Source organism: Nesoenas mayeri (genome assembly GCF_963082525.1).
Source record: "Nesoenas mayeri genome assembly, chromosome: 5".
In the NCBI taxonomy this organism is placed as follows: domain Eukaryota; kingdom Metazoa; phylum Chordata; class Aves; order Columbiformes; family Columbidae; genus Nesoenas; species Nesoenas mayeri.
The window spans coordinates 27,534,383-27,553,819 of record NC_137548.1 but is presented as its reverse complement, the minus strand read 5'-3'; positions in this window follow the sequence as shown (position 1 = coordinate 27,553,819).

Sequence of the window (19,437 nt, the reverse complement as noted above, 5' to 3'; positions counted from 1 at the left end):
GCAGTGTGGGAAGTCGAAGATTTGCTCCATGCAGACAGAATTAAAAACTTTTGCAGTATTCATCATTGCAAGACAGAGGGAACACTTTGTTAGCAAAACCGAGGGCATAATGTAGAACATGTATAATCTTCTAGATCCAGCTGCTACAAAAATGAAAGCCTCAAGTGTTTTTAGCCAAGTAGGCATTTTCTGCTTCAAAGTACTTTATAAACTCAGACCAAAAATAATGTTATGGCAAATCCATATTAGGGAAGCACAAGTCTAGCAATGTAGCATAATTTACACTAAGATTGCAACACACCCACATGTATGTGTATTTATACACACATGCAAACATACTTGTATATACAAATACACACCAGTCTCTCCAGAGCAAGACTGCAAACCTTCTGCATGACATTGAATGTGTGAAACTGACTCCCTAAACTGCTCATCTGCTCAGATCTACCACAGTTCAGAAATAATCTTATTTCAAGAAATTAAGTATTTTTTTCTGCAACTACATGACAGTTTAGTATATTATTATATAATCTATTTTATAAGGAAAGTTACTTGGTGCAGGATGTGTTTGTCTATAGGTGCACAAGTTTGGATGCTTCTTGGTGACCCCCTAGCAAAAGCTGAGATTGCTTCCCATGGGTACCTTCTGCTGTTTTGGCTGCGCAGTGCCACAGACGTGCAGCTGCTTGTATCCCGAGCACGTGTCACCCTGCAGTTGGACGCTTCTGTCCCCCTCTACATCCCCATCTCACGTCTGTGTCAGTCTCCTGGTCAGTCAGACAGGCCTTTGCTCTGAGACAGGACCCCACCTTGAGACACAGAAATGCTGAGTTTCATGCTGCTGTCTGAATTTGGCACGGATGTGTTAGTGGATGCTGTGACAGATGTGGAAGGGCATGATGTCTGCCCCCAAGGGGCAGTGGAGCTCTTCCTTGGCTAATGCCTGTGGCAGGAGTACAGGAGCCTGCGGCACACTGCTCCCAGCCAAATCCAGGCTAAATGTGCCATTGTTGTACTAGGCTCCTTGTGCCACAGTGAACATACTGCTTGTAAATGGCAGGTGTGGGTGGAGGAGGTGACCCTGAGCCAGACACAGCTGTAGCAATCCTTCCCTGGCTCTGAAATCGCAGGGCAAGGACCAGGCTCTGAGAGGGGCTGCTTCCAACAGGTGCTAAATGACAACTGGCAGTACAATGTGGTGAGGGATGTTTAGGTATGTCGTGATGATCTCACTTTTTTTTTCTTTTTACTTTAAGGCAGTTTTAACATAGCCTGTATTCCCTCTTTTACCTTGCCGACACAAGCTCAACATATAGTTATTTATACAGCCATACTGGAAATTTGCTCATCATCTGTTTCCAGCAAACGGCATATCCCACTCCTGGCTGCAGCAGACCAACACATCACAGAACAAAACCACACACCTAAAACTTGCATTGATAATTTATAGCTTAGAATAGCAGTCTGTGGCAATTTCATATTGGAAAATATGAAGAAAGAAAATACCATAATTGTTATGCTATAATAGATGCAATGTACATTTAAAAAATAATTTTTAAACACTGTGATATTAACAGATACTTTTTAGAAGATTAACAGATGCCTGTTTAGAAAAGAACATTCTTTTCCCTAATAAGATCTGTAAACAGATGGAATGATGACAAATGTAATGAGCTATGGAGTAGCAGCAGTTTTCTTTTTATTAGGTAAGGATTATTCTTACTGAAAAAAAGAGTCAAATGTTGCAAACTTGTCCATGTATATATATATATATATATATATATGCATATACATATATATATTTAAAAAGTATAGTTGGATTTTTAGACTAAATAATAAAATGTTCTGTCTGTCTGATCCTGCTTTTCAACATCAGATTTTGAAGATATCCATTGTTGTTTCTGGAAGGTGGATCCTGGAGGTGACAGTGTGCGGAAATTCTGCTTGTTTTCCACGAGGCAAGAAATGAACCCTGGGCTTTGCCCTTACCCAAGGACTGAATGCTGAGGAACAAGTCAATGTGGAGCCCAAATGTCCAATTGCCTCTTGGAGCTGAAGTAGGAAACCAGAAAACCTGACAGGGCTGGAAATGAGACTTCTTCACAAAGTAATGGGTTTTTTCTTCCACTTGTGTTACAGGAACATTTTCTGTTTGCTTTCTCTTCACAAAAGCAATGCATCATTGTTTTTGTTATAGCTGTGTGGTCTAAAGCTTTGAGCAGAATTATTTACTTACAGAAAAATCATCTTTGTTTGTTACATGAGCTGATACATTTGGTTATAGTTAACATGTCTCTCATATTAAGTTGCTATGAGCTTACGAAATTAAATGCAGTACAATTCATATATAATAGAGCTCTTGCAATATACTACACCTACTATAATATGATAAGATTTAAGAAATATATTTAAATCAACTGATTCTAGAACTCTGGTAATATTTCAAAGAGACATATAAATTATAAAGCTCTGTATGGTTGATTTCTCTTAATCTCACATACATGCTTTTCCTTTTTCTATCTGTTTCATTTTAACAGTCAGTGCACGTGCTGTTGCTCAGCTGCAAAACACTTGAAAAAGTTGTGTGACACATGTCTTCTCCCGAATGACTTTTGCTATGTTTTGTTTATCAGCTGCTCTATTTTCGTTTAAATTTTCATTACAGACTTGTATTACAATAGTTGCATTTTTCTGTGAGGGACAGCTAATATACTAAACAGTCAAACCCAGAGCAGTAATTAGTCTGGGAGAGATTAAAGGGTGCTCTTCTAAATCCCAACAATTTGATGAGGGTGAAAAAAAAGAAATTCTTTCTTCTGCCTTGGTCTCCTATTAATTTTTGCCCTTGTTTGCTGCAGAACAGCTGCTTTCCTGTCAATCCAGTGCACGGCTTGAGAAAAATCCATTTGAATGTCACAAATACGATCTCAGTGGGCTTTGCAAGAACAACTACTCTTTAACGTAACCTTTGTCTTCTGTGGGGGACTCACAGGAAGGAGAAATTCCTTGAGCAATGGTCTCTCCAATACCCATCAGAATACATCACAGGAGAAAAGTGTATCTGAAGCCAGCACCACATGCCGAGATTTTAGTCTGATTCTTTGCTGAGTGGTAGACACAAACCATGTGTGATTTAAAGGGGGGAAAAAAAAGAGTGAATGACAGTCAAATACTCTGATGAGAAGCTGCAGAGCCAGAATGGTAGTATTAACAGCCTACCATTAGTATTGTCAGCAGAGATATTTCTTCCTTAATGCACCCTGCTGAGCTAGATGATCTCTTGAAGTCTATTTCAACCAGCATTGTTATGATTTCGAGACAATATCACAGTATTTTGGCTAGTACTCAAAGCCCTGTTCTCTTCCCTTTCTCTGCCCTGTGCTGTCAAGTGGCTAAGGCACTTTTGTTTGATTCAGGTTTCTTGCTCTTAAATTGGAGGCTACTGCTGCACTCCGCAAGTAGAGAGAAGATGTGAGCGCATCTGCGTTCTGACTGGCACGGATGGAGAGTGAGGTGACCGAAAAGGAGATCCTCACTGAGCAAGGGGGAAAAGGTAACACAACCATCAGCCCTCACCATACTGAGCACTACAGGAGGAAATGATGGAGGAATTTTGCACGCTGGAGGGGAAGATACCATAGAAGTTGCAGAATGCCTTAGGACAAAGTGGAATAAAAAGAGCATCATACTGCAAAAAGCATGCCATGGCCATAGTGTCACCTTCCCTTTACTGGTTGTCTCTCTGGCCACTTGGTGAAGGACGTTTTGGTAGCTCCTTCCATGGGAGTGGGAGAAAGAAGGTGGGGAGGACTTCTTTTCAGGTTTAGTCAAGGATGTCTGCTACTACATGTTGCTCTGAATTTTGATCCGTGTGGGGTTCTCCCATTCTCTGATTTTATGTGGACAGTTGGTAGATTATAGCAGCAGTGAAAAGTTCTCCCTCTGCCTGGCTAGGAGCTGGGCCAGTGGCTGACCAAACTGAGGTCAACTGGCAGTGCTTGCCTTTTTCTAGCACTGGTGGAAGAACTGTGATTTTCACTTCCAGGCTTAATTCTTGCAGGACAGAGTAACTGGAGTAAAATACTTCAGTCTATAATAGTTTACACTGGAATTAATCCTGAAAATACTAACAGTTCCCAGTTACCTAAATACATGGAAACCCCCTGTGATCATCACATCTTTCTCACAGAGATTTATGACCATTTAGAAGTGTGCACATTTTCCTATGTATTGTTTGTGAATGACAGAAATCCAGATACATTTTTCCTAAAGTTATCCATACAAATTCTTTTGCAAGAGGTTTGTTGTTGTTGTTGTTCATGTCTTTGTGTTACACAATGGGTAAGAATGCTCTCAGCCCTGATTTGACTGGAAAGCTGCCCTGGTCTGTGCTAATGGGACAGCTGCACCTCCCTCCCTGTCTGCAGCACAGCCGTATCCCGCGATGCCAGAAACTTATGTGCTCCAGACGCTGTAACGTTGGAGACAATTGGTTTACAGTGTGTACAGTGTGGTGTGGAGTTTTCTTATTTAATTGTTTGTTTTGTTTTGTTGTTTGTTTGTTTGTTTTCCCCCCCACATTTAATGTAGCCATTGTAGTAAACCAAGATGATTGTGTTGTCAAATGCTGGGACGGGGTTATTGTCTCATTCAGCACCCAAAACAGGTGGGCTAACTATGAATCCTTACAGCATGCTGACTGCCTGCAAGTGTAGCTGAATGGAAGTGTTCTCTGTCACAGCGAATGTTCTAACGTGGGTTGTTTTAGTGGTGATGGATAGTAGTTCTCATCTTCAACATCTGAGCAATCTCTTTCAGTTTAATTTTTAAATTATCAGACAATTGTAAGGACACTTAATTCAGGTAGCCATAATGCAACTTTCTTAATGTGATATGAAGGCTTTTAAAAACATGCCTTTAAAAAGAATTCCATTTGCATTAGAGAGAGAACCTTTTCTCTTACTGCTTTTGTTCTCACCTCCTTTGAAGTGACAGTATCTGAGATCTATGTAAAGCTCAAGTGCTGTGTATGATTATAGGAATGACATGATATTAAGTGGCTGACCTACCTATTATAGAATTTGTAAGGCACAGAACTTTTTATTACACAGTGATAACTGAAGCTGCTGCTTCCCATTTGAAATGGAGCAGTTTTTAAGCCAGCTGTAATATTTTAAATACAGATATCATTTACCTTTTCTTTAGAATACAAACAGATCTTGATCTTTTTTTTTTCCCCCATCTCTTCACAGTACCAACAAGCATTTCAGAAAATGGTCCTGTTCAATATTTGGGTATATTAAAAAGTGTAAGAAAAAATGTTTTAGCAAAAGACTACTGTAATTAAATGAATTATTCCTATTAATGTAAACAGGTAGGTATGTTAAACACGTTTGTAGAGATAAGGCCTTCCATGTATGACCTCCCAGTCTCACTGTGTATTCTGTGACCAGGCAACCTAGTGAGAGCACCTGGATGAAACAGGAGGAATGTTCAGCATTGTAAATCCTAACATTTTGAAAAGCAAGTAAGAGCTATTAGTTGTGACTCTTAAGAAGCTTAGAAGAAAAAATCTGAATACAAATGATATCCTATAAAACACTTCAGCATGTCCTTTAAGACCAAGAGTTGTGTGAAAAGAGCCCTTGTGCCAGATGGGTGCCAAAACCACCGCTCATTTCTCTGGGACAGGCAGCCGGTTCCTCGCTCTGCCGGCCCTGCAGGGCAGCAGCGCCAAAGAGCCCTTCCTAGAAACGGAGAACTGGAGATGTGGAAGGAGCAGGCCAGCTGTGAAATTATCGTGTCTTCTGGTTTTGCGCATGACTATAAGGACATTGAAGACTAAGTTGTACAAAACAGCAGGAGTTTCTTTCCCGCTTCACATTTTAAAGTTCCACAGAGATCTGCTGAGCCTCTGTGGTTGTTGCAAACAGAGTAAAAGAAGGGGGAAATAATGAAAAGCAGGTGACTGTTAACTAAAACCAGTTTTTCTTGGAACAAGTTAGTTTGAAAAAAATTTTAAAGGAGAAATCAGTTTCTCCTGGTGCCATTCAGGTTTGAACTTTTAGGATATCCTATTGAAATTGTATAGCAGCATTTAGGTTTAAAACATGAGAAAAAAATCCCACCATTTTGTTCTTTCCAAACTGCAAATCTACAAACAGTTTCAACTACAGTGAAAACTGTTACAAAAAGCATAATGAAGACGAAGGCAGCTTAAAGGCTTCCTCAAGTCTGCAGGTTAAACTTTTTCTTAGACAAAATTTCTGTTAAATTTTCTGATACTTTTGTATGCTGGATGTGAAGTGGAATACAAGTAGTAACAGTAACCAATTAGGTCCTAGGGAAAACATTTTATCAGGATATCCTTTGAAATTTCTTCCATCTTTCAAAAGCTTAGAGAAAGAAAACAAACATGCATAAAGTTTCACGGAAAGGATCATGAAAAACCTGATGTAAATGGACAGTTATCTGTAAAGAGTTCACTTGTGTTTTTTGGTCATTTCTCTATATCTTTATAGGATTTAAAGCAAAACGTTGGTGGAGCTGTCCTATTGCTTTTAATAAATAATTGTATATATCATAGCCAGATTCATTTAATGGTTATTTGAAAATGTTATCACATTTTTTTGTTACCAGTCTGAATTTGGACTAGCTTAACTACGCATGAGTGAAGAACCCATTGATAAATAACAGGAATAATATCCAGACCATTAAACAAACAAGTGAACTAAAATCTTAGTTCAGTGTTTGTGCTGGCATAATGAATTCTGCATTTTCAGTAATGAATTTTGAAAAAAGTTACAGCAGTTTGGAAAAAACCACTTCTGAGAGTGAATCTATATACCATGTGTTTGCAGCAGGAGAAAACCCAAAAACCCATTATCTTATTAATCTTAGCTTTCTTTATCGAATCTACTTGTTATTAAAGTGGATTTTCTCTACATTGCAGTGGAGAAATGTTAAATCTGTTGTTTGTGCAGGACTGAATATTGCCTAGTTTGTGTTTCAGGCTCACAATTTCTCTCCTGTCTATATGAAGTAGAAAGTGTCCCCTGCTGGTAAACAAGGGATTCAAACAGCAGCCGAAGTCCAAACCAGAGGGTTTTTTTCCCCCCAGGTTGGACTGCTAGAAACTATTGGGAATTTTTCCTCTCATCTGTGTAGTGTGGTGCTCTATTCTCTTCTTAAAATTATCTGGGAATTGTATTTAACCAATTCCCTGTAGCATGAAGACCTAGAACATTGTTGTGGTTTCTTCTGTTTCTTTGTGTGATTCGTTGCAGTCGTGGGATTTGGTTTCAGGTTAGTTATATAGCCTTGAGGAAACCTTTCTGGTGAGTGGTCTGAGGTGAATGTTGTACGAAGTTGAGAAGAAAAGACATGCATGTTCATAACTGATGTGATTTTGACTTAAAATATGGTTGGACTCATATCAGTGAGTTAATTTTTTTCTTCAAATAAATCAAAATAACTCAATGTGCCCTTTGAGAATTAATGAAATGGTGTAACAACGTATCCATCACTGTTGTGAATTCTGAAACTGTTTCCTTTCTTGCTTGCAAGGTACATTCATGCACCTCGGAAAAAATAGAGGAAATTACTTGTGTGTACCTTAAAAACTAAGTTTTTTTACTTCATGCAAAATGAGACTTTAACATTGCCTACAGTTCGTGTGCATAGCAAAAGAAACAGGAAACAAAAAAAGTCCTTTGGAGCTCGGTTCAAGGAGGTCTAACAAACTACAAGAGAGCCACATGACATCTGCACATTTTTCTGTATGCTAGCACTGGAAAGAGGATGGAATTACCGGGAAACGTTGCCCTCTGATTTCTGTATTGAAGTGGCTGCATCTGTGCCACCTGTTGATGACATGATTGGAGCATTAGTTCTTGCTCTGCCTTAGCACTATTGATAACTCTGCTTAACATCGCCACAGGGGAGGCTTTGTTGGAGGCTGCAGTCACTTCGCCTGAGCAATGGTGTACATTGGCTCCTCCATTCAGCTCTTTTTTTCTGACATTAACGCATTTGAATGGGCCACCAGTGAAGCCATTCAGTGAGAACATGCAGCGGGGCTCCTGGGTGGCCCGGGGCTGGGCTGAGAACCCTCGTTAATGGACTGCCGGCCGCGGCCATTGAGCTCCATGAACTCGGTGACCAAAGACAAGTGAGACAAAGATGTTCCTCAGCGCAACGTGTAGGTCAGCGCCGGACAAAGGCAGACAGTGACCAGTCAAACCTGTTTGATTACCCCGCTGAATAGGGGACGCCTACCACGATGTCAGCCCGGCTGCCCCCGGGACTGCGCGGCTCCTGCGCTCCGCCCTGCGCCCGCTCCGCCCTGCGCCCGTCCCCTGCGCGCTCGGGACTGCGCCCGTACTGCGGCCCCGAGGATTTAGCTCTAATCACGGCGGGATTTACAGCCCCTTTAAACTCGCCATCGGTATAATAATCGCTGTGGATTGCTCATAAGCATGTGTGTAATCCTCTTGTATGTTGCTCACATTTGTATGTTTGTGAAATGTCAGCAGCAGCTAAGTAAATTAAGTACAGAATTAAACTTCTCATCTGACTATTTATGCCTGTCATTTTGATAAAGGTAACAGTCTTCATCAAATGTTCACCAAAAACTGGTGAAATTACGATGGAAAACAATAGATACTGTGTTGTGTCACTCTCCTAAAAAAAAAAAAAAATTAGTTCAATGTTAAAATTGACTTCTGTTGAAAGACGATTTTCACTGCAATTTGCCAGTGATTATGAAATATTTGTCTCCTTTTTGTTGTTGTTTTGTTTTGTTTTAAACTTCTACCTGATCGAGCTAAGAACTCCCATTGCAATCATTAAAACTACTCTGTTAAGTGAGTCAGACACCAGGTAGTGAGAGCTTTTCTTCTCACAGTTAAGGACAAAAGGCTGATGGGAGCTGCCAGTTCTGAGCTCTTTACCAGGCTAAAGCTAAGATGTTTTGATTTGGATCGGTGTCTTGAAAACCATTGGCTGGCTTGAAATAGGGATAGTATGCAAGACCACCCCTGTCCCTGCATCTGTGTGTGCCCTCCCTAAGTCCTCTGGGCAAGGGATTATGGTTTTCCATGAAGATTAACAGTAGAGATGTGAGAAACATCTTGAACTCCAAGTAGGTGTTGTCAGCTCAGTTGTCAAATTTGCTCATTTTATGAACTGATGGGGTTGTGTCTCTACTGATTATCTATGTGGATCTTTGTTTTTGACCTTGTGAAAATACCCATCAAAAGTTTGTATGCATACTAAACACACCTGCAGCTCAGGGGAACCATGTATGTGCAACTTTATGTTGTTTCCTGCACTTCATTCCCCACTTGCTTCAGGAAAATCCCATGGTACTGAACTGCCTGGTACCCAGAGTAAGTATAATTGCTTTGCCGTCAGTCTCTCACAGATTTAGCCCTGCCTCTTCTAGATCACTTCTGTCTTCAAAGAGCATGTGGGTTTTCTGCAGCAGTAGGCAAGATGCCCAGCTCTCAGCTTCTTGTAAATAGCGTATTTCCATTTTGATCGATGGTGTAGACCAGAAGAGAAATGAGTAATTTTCTTTCCTTGACATTGTAATACCTTACAGAAAATATTATATAATAAGGTTTTTGTTTAGTTTTGTGTTTTTATCGAAGTTAAGACAAAGTAGATCTAGCCTCACAGACCTCAGTGAGAAAACAGGAGAGATGTGGATGTAGAGGTGGGGGCAGGATGCTAAACCAGTAAGAAGTAGTTGAAAAATACTGTGAGGATCTAACTCCACACTTTATTAATTTTAAGGACAGACTGTGGTTTCAGGATTGTGAAATGCAGTTGGAAGTGACAATATGAGAAGAGAATTTTGCAAAGAAAAGGCATGAAGCAGAAAAAAGTCCTTTGGAAATGCTCAGGTTGGTTAAAAATATGCAGGGAAAAAGAAGACCTAAATAAAGAGAGGGAGCCAGGTGAGATAGAGGACCATGAAGGGATAGCTGAACCTGATTTGCTCAGAGATTAGCAAAGTCCAATGAAAAAACAAATATATGTAGAGCAGCAGGTGAGACTGAGCCACTGAGTCAGCTGTGAATGTTTGAGCCCGGGGTTCTTACTTCCCAGACCTGTATTTTTTTAATGATAAAACTACTTTCTACGTTACACAATTGTTCATGACTTCGTATACTTTTTGGTGCCATCGCAGTTGTGGCATTTTATGTCTTTTTTTCCAAACCAAACCAGACCTAAGGCAGCTAATGAGGCTTTGGAAGAACGAGCAAGAAGCCTCGCTCATCTTGGTACATTTTAATGAACACTTTGCAGATAAGATGCAGTCAAATCTCTCCTGTGATTTTGTTACATGTAAACACAAAGAAGCAGTCTGTGGGGAGATCTGATCTGAGCAAACAGTAAATAACCAGATTTATTTTTATGACTGTGGATACATTTAAAACTTCAGATAACGTAATAAGGGCAAGCATAAAATACTGCACCTACCTATTGCCTTTAGAATCAGATTTCAGCTACAGCAGTGAAGAAAATGGTTGGTTTCCTTCATATGGTTACCAAACCCTATAATAGCTCAAAACTAACTAGACCAGAGTTCCTTGGGCCTAAGGTGAAGTAAGGACGCAGGACTTTTGCTGCCAATATCAAAGAGTGTTAAGAGAAGCAACCAATGTGGTCTCTGGGGGGCAGCATGCTACCACCTCCTTTGCCTGCTTGTAGCAGCCACTGCAACTTCACACATCACCTTAGAAGAATAATTGTTTCTACTGCTAAGTCTTCAGAAAACTTGGGTTTAGTTTCACTAGGCTTCCTACAATAAGTACCTTGCATTTATTTTTATACATGGATTGTATAACTACACTTCTTTAAATCTTGTGTCTTAGCAAATATTACCAGCTTTATTCTTGCTCAGCAATATCAGTTTAGTTCTTCTGTTATGTTCATGTCTTCTGTGGTTACCCTCTGGTATGAAATTTGATAAAATTACATTGACAAAAATGGTTCTTGTTATTTTTCTCCTGCTTCCCTAAAGACCATTTCCAATACTGTAAAGAGTCCTGACAGGCGGAAAAGCAGTTATTTAGAACGGGTGCTCTTTTTTTCACTTCTTGCCAAGTGGTTTCTGTATTGGGTGTTACAGGATCTCTTGCACTCCCATTACTGGAATTCCAGAGGGACATCTTATCTGCTTGACACTCCATAAACCAAATCACAATCAAATGGGTCTGTGAAGGGTGACAGAGCACTGGAAGAGGCTGCCCGGGGGGGTTGTGGAGTCTCCTTCTCTGGAGACATTCAAAACCCGCCTGGACATGTTCCTGTGCAACCTCACCTAAGCGTTCCTGCTCCAGCAGGGAGATTGGACTAGATGATCTTTTGAGGTCCCTTCCAATCCCAAACATACTGTGATACTGTGATACTGTGAAGTCCCAGTGTACATTTGTTCCTATGGTATTATCAGTAATCGAGAACTGTGCAATGATTAAGGAAGGATTCAGGGGCTAAATTAAGTCAGAATTTTCTTCGTGTATCAACTGTTGTGTGCTACAACTGAAAGTGAGAACAGGAGAGTAAAGAGAATTTCCCTTTATCCTTCAATAGGTTCCACAGTAAAAACATCCTACTATAAAGTAGTAAACAGTGTGCCCTTTGTAGACAGCAGATGTTTCTTCAGTTATTAACTATGGTTCTCAAATCTGAAAATGAACATATGTGAGTTCTCTCTTTATTTTGGTTGATAATTCTTAACCACAGTAAGATATTTTTTTCAGGAGAAAGTTTCAAGATAGAAAGTTAGAGAAAGTTAGAAAGATAGAGAGACTAGTAGTGTCACTACCTAAGATAGCTTCTGCATAATACTTAGTCCTTCTGCTAGTAGTACTGTGTATCTTAGGAGACTCCAAATCCCCATGCTTCATTTTGTCAGGACCTTCAAATCTGTTATTTTCAATAGAGAAACCTTGGTCTTTAAATAGCTGCAACACCCTCCTCTATGACTTCCCAGGCACATAATTGTGTCCCTCTAGTGCATAATAAGTTCTTCTAAGTCATCTTTCACATGAATTTTAAGTGATCATTGTGCCCTTTTAATTCTTTACATGATTTATCACCTGGATGCTGGAAATTGCCCAATATCCTAGTGTATTGCAGTATTTGCACATACAGATTGAGCTATTGAATATTGCTGTCTAGAATTGTGCCTATCCATCTGTTTTTTGTGTGAAACACAGGAGAAATAGTCTAGAATATGGGTCTTCAGCATAACCATTTAATATGCTGTACTGTACTGAACATGGACTTCCGTTTTGTGCAAGAAGAAGAGTCCATCTTCAATATCTGAAAGCTACAGAGATCTTTAGAAAATGTGATAGACTCAGAATTATTATTTTATTTAAAAATATTACATTTCAATATGAAAAATAATTTGAAAATGATTTAAAATTGGGTAACATGAAAAGGTTTTGCATCTTCTCTTCTGCTGTAAATGACTGTAAGAATATCCCTATGTGATGGGAAAAAAAAATGAAATGTGCTTTTAAAAGTGGATGTTATCTGGGAGTACAAGCACTAAAATTTCCCATCTAAGTGCCCTTTTTTCAGTTTCTTATGGTCTGCTATAGCTTCTAATATTATACTTTTAAGAACAAATTCTTTAAAGGCTATGCTATAACTATAAGCTTCAGCATTGCCCCATGGAACAGCTACAGGTCTCTTGACTTGGCCTCGACAACCATATTTGCCTAATCAGAATCTCATGATTATCAGCTCTTGTTATTCCAGGCCACTATGTAAGGCCTTTGAATATGAAAAAAATAAAACATATGACGATACCCTAGGTATCTCCATATATTTGAATTTATTTCAAGTGTGACCTGCCCTGATTTTCCAAGGATTTATAAAGCTGGATTTTTAGAATCATTACAACACAGCCTTGTAATGGTTTTACCCCAAGTCATTACCGCATACATCTCAACTTCAGCTCCATCATCCTGTAGTTTTTATCTAACAATAAGCACTGATCTCTGTTGTTGGGTTCCAGAGAGAGGTCCAGTGCAGGCAGATTTACTTAGAATTTGCAACATGAAATAGTATGTTTAAATGTAACAATGAAACATAACATGTCTAGACCATGACATCTCTTTGTGACTCAGCACCAATCTTGGATATAGATTTGTTTTTTTCCGGAAGTAATTTTTACATATGTGGTCTATGGTTATAACCTAAGACTTCATCTTTAAGACCGTTTTGAGAGGGGACATAGTGTTGTAAGAAAATAGGTATAGTAAAGAATGTGTTTGTGGAATATGTCGAAAAACAGAAGAAGGATGTATAAGGGGTCAAAAGCTAGACTAGCAGTTTTAAGAAAGCATGGAAATAGGGCTAGAGAGGGTTTGGAAAGAGGAATAGGCAGTTGAGAACCTGTGAGTGACAGATGGTGATCAGTGTTGCAGGTAATTCCTGGAAAAGAATTTGTGATGCCAGGCTCAATTGCAGTGAAAATCAGAGCAAGCAGGATAAAACAAAAGTAGTAATCTTGGCTCAAGTAGTATGGCAGCAAATACATTTCTAACTGAATTAGCAGCTTTTCAAACGCTAAACAGAACTACCTGCGAAACAAATATCCTTTTGAGTGCTAAAAGCCATTAAAGGCAAGTATTTTTGCAAAGAAACCCACAAAGCAAGGTTCCACCATCACCTCAAACTGCTGTTTGCTGTTTTGGGTAACCCACAAATGCAGTTTTTAATAAGCAGCCTGTCAACGGGGAGTGGCCCAGAAAATGAACCTAAAAGATTCGGACATGTAAGTCTGGTCATTTCAAGGTTTTTCCAACCTGAGACTTTGCTAACCTGGCTTGTTTGGGTTCCAGTTCGGCTTTGGCCCACAGTCACAGCTTGGCCCAGGTTTGGGAGATGCAAGTCGTTAAAAGCTGTGAAGGTCAGTTTGTGACAGCTGCCTAAGTACAGTCTATTAGTTGTGTTTAGTATTGCACGCCTTGTGTCAGACTGAGAGCTTTATGTTAAGCAGGGGGTTGGTTGCCTTCCCTGTCATGCTGACACATCTTCTACTGAGAAATCAAAGCAATGGGTTGTGCTGGAATGCTCAGTATCCAACAGGACTCCTGCAAATGGCATCTGATAGAGGACACCATTGGCTAAACGTAAGCCCAAGGTGCCCACAGCTTCAGCTCTGGGCAAGGTGTACTTAGCCATTTAGGGGATCTAGAAGGAAATGATGCTTCACGTTTCAGTGGAGACATAAGAGTATCTTTGCATCAGGTATAAGCCCATGTCTGAATCCAGAATTACCGATCAGTCACAACCAACATAGAGGTAAAAATTTGGGCTCCACCATGGACTTGAGATGAGCTGCTAAGAGGAGTCATAAGGAGAATTTTGCTTCAGGTGTCCTTGGTCCTAGCTCAACAGCACACCTGTGTGCAGCGTGGCTGGATACAGCACTCCTGGCCCTTCTGTATCACACGTCATTTCCCCCTGCAGCAAGGCAAAAAGCTTCAGAAAAAGGCTGTGACATCAAATGCCATAAAGGCAAATGGGATTTACAGACAGCTTGGATTCTGGCTTCTTCCATCTCCATACTGGCAGTCCCTGCCACACTCACTGTTGCTGCGTGGGCACGAGGGCAGTGTCACGGAGCTGGCAGAGGGAGGGCAACAGGGTTTGCCCTGCTGTCTCTCCTGGTTTCCTACAGGCAATAAAAATACATCCTAAAGAATCTTTCTATGAACCATTTTGGTGGGGGGATAGGCTCAAACACAGCACACCTGTAGGTGTCCAGCCAGTAGTTTCTAGCAAGTTTTGTGGCACTGTCATCAGGTAAGAAAAGAAAATGAATGTATTTTTTTCACAAAATGTTCCATGGTAGTTTAGAGAATGTGAGTTGATGTTATGACACACTTTATCTTCCCTCTAGTCTTTTGTTTGTGGTAAAATTTCCTCATATGCTTGACTGTGGGTGTGAAGAAGAACAAAGATCAGTGCTTCTCCAGGAACTCTTGAGTTTGGAGCTCTCCCATCCCTCTGAGAGCCTGTTTTGGAAAGTGATGGCTGATATAGGCTTTTGGCTGGGGCAATGTAACCTGTCCTTCTTAGAAGCTTCTTAAGTTTCCAAGGGATGTTTCTGAGCTGTAAAATAATGCTGCAAAACTGGAGAGAACAGAACTGTTGTAATTAAGTGGGAGAAAGCTGAAGCAGCCTAGCTGTTTCCTGGGATGAGGGAGCCACCATAACCAAGTTCTGCAGTTTGGGGAGGACAAAAAAAAAAGTGCGATGCCAAAGCTGCAAGGAGCCGAGAGGTCACTGGTGAAGCCTTCTTTTGGGACAAAGACCCTGGGTGGATTTGTCCTGTCACTGCCTCCCTGTGCTGCACAGAACTGCTGTGAAAAGTGGGTGGCATAGCACCACCAGCAGACCAGGTCCTCAACAGGAAGACCAGCTCTAGCAGACCAATTCCTTGGCAGGAGCATGGAGTCAGCAGCACCTGGACGAGGACAGGGTCAAGACAACTGCTAGGTACTCTGGCTGAAGCTGTGGTGTTGCCTGTTGTGAATGGTTGGAAAATGGTTTTTCTTTTCCAGTTAACTAAGTCTGTTTAAGCCACATATCCCACTCTCTGTTTGATAATGGAGAAGGACTCTCCAGAACGCAAATGGTCCAGGTCAGACTGATATATAATGGGTTTTCCTGTGTTTCCTCAGTGGCATTCCACCTCTGCAGTCATGTTAGCAACTGTTTGTGGGTTTGCAAATCTACTGAGATTTGGAAACTAAAGAAGACTCTGGTTTTGAGTGGAAGGATGGCAGTTTTCTTGAACTCATCTCCTGCCCGGCCCCAGCAGAGTTGCACCAGTGCAGCCATGAGGGGAGGACGGCTGGGGTGAGCCTGCGAGGTGCAGGAGATGCTCCCTGCAGTAGCGCTGTCATCTGCTGAGCAGTGGCCCTTGTGTGCCAGGTTTCTGTGGAAGGGAGAGCAAGGAGGGCTTAAGTGTTTTAGTGATTTAGGGGTTGAACCTGGCTCTGTGGCTGCCAGGCAGCAATGCCAGAAGGATTACAGGGGAAACTGAATCGCTCCATTGAAACACCTCCCAAAATGGTTTTGGTCCCCCTGTGAGCACAGCGGGAGTGACACAGTGAATATCTGCCATAAATGCAGCATAGGAGGTATTTGTTCTACCTAAGCTACAACTTTGAGAGTGGAAAAGTCTGGATTTCCTCTCTGATTTACTGCTCTGTAGCAGTGACGGGAGATGTTTTGCCCATGTTACCCTCTTTGATCTGTTCTGAGTCATTTGGTACTGCCTGCTGAATCACCAGTATAAATTTCTTTTTTATGACTATAACCCTAAATTTTTCCATCTAACTCTTTATTTGATTTAACTTGTTGAACCATTATTTAATTTGTACTATGTAAATATCTATCTGTGGGACTCAAATCTGACAGAAGATAAATCAATTAGGGTAGGAACAAAACCCATACTTGAGAAGTCTTGAAGGACACTCAACTATATTTCATATCCATTGTGGGCAGGGAAGCTTCTATAAGGTGACTGTTTCCTGATGTTGGCAGTGTAGTTACCATTAAATCATAATCGGAATACAAGATTTCATTTCATTACCCAGAACTGTTAAAACGCAGAAAGGTTTGATTTCTACTGCAGGTCAGAAAGGTGTAAGAGTAGGCTGTACATATTTGAACATTGACATCTTGAAAACTGTAGATAATGAGTATATTTTAAATATTTTTATTTCTGAATGACATATTGAAGCCAAGCAATATTTTGCTAGGTTCATCCATATTCACAAAAGGGCTGTATGTTTACCTGAGGCTTTGAATTTGCATGGCATATATCCTATGCAGTCTTATAGAAGAAATGTTTCCATTTTAGAATTCAACTTTTGTAACCTTTGGCAACATGTAGTATCAATGGCTCTTTGTTGTTTAAAAAAAGTGAAACTGTAAGCTATCCACAAGGATATGCAGGGCATTGCTATAGCAACACAGCCTCCCTTCCAGCACCAAGAGAGAAGTCATGAATAAAAGATGGGGTTCTAAAGACAACAAAATAAAAAAGGTTGTTTCAACCCTTCTAATACCTGACATTTGCAGTTATTTTGTTAAATGCAAGCAAAAAAAAAAAAAAAAAATGTTGGGAAAGGGCATGCCTTTGCTGAAACTATGCATTTATATATGGGGAATGTCACCAAGCAGATACACACTTTTTGCATTTATTAGCTTAGAAGAGGGGAATAGAAATCAATAGTGGAAGTCAAAAAACATGCAATTTCTTCAAATGTGTATATATACATTAAATAAGTAATCCTCTTAAATATCTACCTGATCTGAAAAAACAGTGGATACTTGCTAGCTGAATTAACATAATGAAAATATAATGTTGCAAAAATACCACCCATTTTCTCGTCTGTACTTGAATTTTTAAAAAATTGAGATGGAAATTTTCCTGCAGAAAAGGAAAGATTCTCAGCCTCAACAAACCCCTATTTTCCTCTAGCTGTAATGAAAGTAAAGCTCAATCTCATTTTCCCTTGTGTCCTACTCCACTTTCTGGCCCTTGGTATTTTTCATGGAAATGTCTTAATTAATGAATTAGCTGTAAGGCATAAGAACACCAGTATGGTTTGAAAGGTTCTTTTAAATAAAGCATGTTATTTGTTACTGCATTTGAATTCAGATTAAATCAGGGAGGACTACAAGACCATTTCCTGGCTACAGTCTTGTTTACTAAAAGATTGTTTTAAAAATACTGTTGCTTTAGAAAAAAAATATTACTCATAAAACACTGTATTTGAAAAGTAGTGAAATGTATCTGTGATAATCTTATTTAATTTACTCTTTGGAACAATTTGCTTTCTACATCTGCCCCTGGATTTATTCTATTTGAAATGATAACATTGTGATAGATGACTGTCAGTTATGCTGGCAAATTTTCACCGAGGAACTTTAAATGTGGTGTAGGAAGCAATGTGAACCAGGAGTGGTGTTAAAAACCCCCTTGTTTCTCAGTCCTGTAGCTTGACTTCAAAGCTGGGAAACTCACTTCCTTAAGATTATAATTTTTGTTTGCTTCAGTGACGCACTTTGCTCATAGTTACATCTTTGTCTGCACTGAGCTGTACAAGTATGAAGAAAGATTGTAGAACAACATTGCTCCTCACCATTAGAAAACCCAATTCATTGTTATTCTCTCTTCTTCTTCCCCCCCCCTATTCCAATCCAGTTATTTTCCTGCACTTTGAGGTACAGCAGGCAGATGAGATCTCACTCCCAGAGAATCCTGAGAAATGCTTAGATCAATTTTTTACCCTTTAGTCTTTAAATGTGGTGTGAATTGTCCTTGGGCTTGCCAAAACCAAAAAAACAACAAAACCAAATGCTTTTGGGGGAATTTTGTTATTTTCGTGAGACAGGTCCCCTTTTGCATCTGTGCTGATGCAGAGCTGCTGGTCATTGCCATTGCTCAAAATCCTCTTTATTCTGCCTGGTAGTTCTGCAGCGTGTCACACGCATTGGCACTCCAAGTCTTCTCTTGGGAAGACTCGTGGCTCTTTCACAGCCATGGGCACAGAAACACTGAAGTTACTCTTGGAGACTCGTAGATTAGTGGTGACGAGCAATGGTGTTAAGCTTTTCTGGTGAGATTTTGAGAGGCAGGGTTCTCCTTGCTGCCTTCAGTTGTGTCATTAGCCATGTGGTCATCAGAGTGATGAGTGGTGCTGCTTAGACCATGCATTAGTCAACTCACGCTAAACAGCTCTCTTCTCTAGAACAGGTGTCTTGTCTGAAGTCTCATTAAGTTTTGTGTCCTACAATTTTGACGTTTAGTGACTCTGGTCACTGACTCAGTTTGTGGTTCATTTACCAGTGTCTGTGGGAAACAGCAAACATGGACAAAATCCATTACTCTGTCTCCCTGCAGAATTCTGGTTTGGTGTAAGAGCCTGGCTGTAAGGAAAGCTGGAATGGAAAAAGTATATGTCTGTATTTAAGAATTTTGGAAATATTCAGCCAATTTTTTTTTTTTTTTTCCAGTTTGGCCATCTCAGCACATCTACTATTTTCATAGAACTTCTAAAAGCTGTATTTTCCACCAAAGATGTGTATCTCACCGTCAGCTATCACAGATGGCTTTCACCTAAACTATTGAAATTTTTCTAAATGAAGAGAGGTACCTCCTATCAAGATTTGTTCAGCAATACTGTTATTACCTGGCAAGATGAGGGAAAGGGGGTAGGCAAAATATCACTGACAGGGTTGCGGGGGAGAAATTAAAATTTGTAGTTGCTAACATAATGTAATTCTGATCAGCAAAAGTGTACAGTATCAGTGGCACAAATAGCAACATGATCCCATGCCAGTTGTTAAGAGTATTTTAATACCCTTTCTAAGCAATTTCATAACGAT